Source organism: Asparagus officinalis, chromosome 4 (assembly GCF_001876935.1).
Source record: "Asparagus officinalis chromosome 4, Aspof.V1, whole genome shotgun sequence".
In the NCBI taxonomy this organism is placed as follows: Eukaryota; Viridiplantae; Streptophyta; class Magnoliopsida; order Asparagales; family Asparagaceae; genus Asparagus; species Asparagus officinalis.
The window spans coordinates 67,540,571-67,542,813 of NC_033797.1; the positions used below are offsets into that span (position 1 = coordinate 67,540,571).

The 2,243-nt window shown below is 38.3% G+C and overlaps 1 pseudogene; it reads right to left on the reverse strand.

The window, feature by feature from the left end:
* The window catches only part of LOC109837649, a 6,791-nt pseudogene continuing 5,127 nt past the window's right edge, over nucleotides 580-2,243 (reverse strand).

The following is a 2,243-nucleotide window of genomic DNA, read 5'->3' on the forward strand; positions in this document are numbered from 1 at the left end:
TATTAGCCAACGCAATACGGATTGTCACATATATGCATGCAGCCAAGAATTTAAATTCGGCAGCCACTCCCTAAAGTGATAACTATTTAGCAAATGGCACATGGGAAATCCATATCACAACATTTAGCACTTCTTCAGATGTAAATCATAAATTATGACTTCTTCTTATTCTATGCTTCATGAAATGGAACAATTCAAATATGAAATTTTGGGGTTTCCCCGAATAGGGTAATGAAGAATGCAATTTGCTGATCAGCAACATCCAAATCAATTTTTCACATACATGCACAAATTTAAAGGTCAGCTAGAAACAAATGTTTTGGTTAAGAATTAGTTGACAAAATATTTTCATCAGAGAACTGAGAAGTGCTCACTTTATAAATAAGTAGATTTTCGAAAAAAAAAATCTACAAATCAGAATACAGCTAGAAATACAAGGTTTACAAAGCAAGCTAGAATTGACACTACATGCCGCATTCATAAACAATAACCATGAACAATTTACAAGAAAATGAAGAAATGACACCGGATGTGTATGTTAAGTATCAGAAATTTAAAAAGAAAACTTAGCATGTCATATATTCTAAGTTCAGTTTCATATAAAAATGCGTGCAAAAGCTCAATGACATTCGAAAAAACATGAACAAACCATAACGCATATCATCATCTGCAGACTAAACCGAGTGTTCATAGCATCACTACAGAACTAACACACAGTTCGACATTCTTCATCACATCAAGATGATAGCAATATCATTTTAATCCCGACAAAACAACAAGCGAAACTAGACACCCAACAGCCCAAATCTTTCAATGTAAGAGGTTGAAAAGATCATGTGGATTAGGGTTTCACTTCTGAATCATCGCGGCCTGAGCCTCCTGGTGCTGCTGGTAGTTGAGAGGCCTACGGAAGAGCATGATGTGAAGCTCCGGGCGGTGGATCGCGTAGTGTACCCACCCTCTGCTCTGATCGCCCTCCACTCGTTCTATCAAATCCAATTCAAAACCACACTTGGATAAATTTCAGAACAAGAAGAAAACAGTTAACGAACTTGAACAATAAAAATTAGAGCGAGCCCCTTTAAACTTTTGGGAGTTTTACGAAACCCCCAATCCTTAAAACGTTTTCGCCTTCTAATCTAGCATTTGAGCCCTAAACCTTAAAAAAGTGCCCCTCCGCGATGAATTCAAACCAAATTTCAGGGGGGTTGTGAAATTTACCCTATCCTAACTTCAAGCAAAAAAACTCAAAGAAAGTATAAACTTTTAGAAAGAAAGCCCTAGAATTTGGGATTACCTCAGAGAGAAGGCGATTCTTGGGCAGCATCTTTGTAACGTCAGGCGGGAGGACAACGTGCCTGAATTAACCAAAAGATCATCAATAATCATCAAATTTCTTTAATTCAAGATCAAATCGAAGATATAATCGAACAAAAAAGGCACAAAAATAGGGTTTTTTTTATTGAATGAGTACCTGTACTCGTAGGTATCGTCGAAGTATTTCTCCGAGTACTGAATCTGTCCCATTTCTTCGCTTGGTTTCTGTTAATGAACAAGATTTCAAGAGATTAAATATTGATTGAGAACCTAATACTTAGATCGAAACCCTAGATTTTTTTTAATAAAGCGAGAGAGAGTGGGGGAACCTGAACAAAAGGGGAAAAGAGTGGGTGAGAGAGCGATAGAGAGAGAGAGGAGCGCTGCTTCGAAAATTGCGAATGAGGAATTTATTAAGGGCTCTGATTTGATGTGCGTAGCGGTGGGTAATTTATTTATTTATTTATTATTTTATAAATTAGCGGTATTATTATTATTATTATTTAGGGCTTGTAATTTTACAGTGGTATTTTTGAAATTTGAAATTATATGGAACCGGCGCAACCAGTGAAATGTTGGTGATGTGTCAGTTGGGTAGTGCGAAAAATCTCGCAACTATCCGTTGCTCGCCCGTCGTAGTTTTAATGGGCCTGTGGTCCCTATGTAAAGAGGCCGAATGTAATACGCGTGGAAAAGTGAGGTACAGATAATTGTACTCCACAAAGTTAAATGGGAAAAATGTGTCTATGCCCCTCAAAAATAAAGGGGATGTGGCCCAACCCCCCATAGTTTTTCCCTTGTGTTTCAGCCCACTCACACTCTCCCATGAACAACTTTCCAAAATTATCCCTTCCCCTTTTCTCCTCCTCCTCCTCCTCTCCCCTCTCTTCTCTCCTCTTCTTCTTCTCCATACCCTGGCCCACACC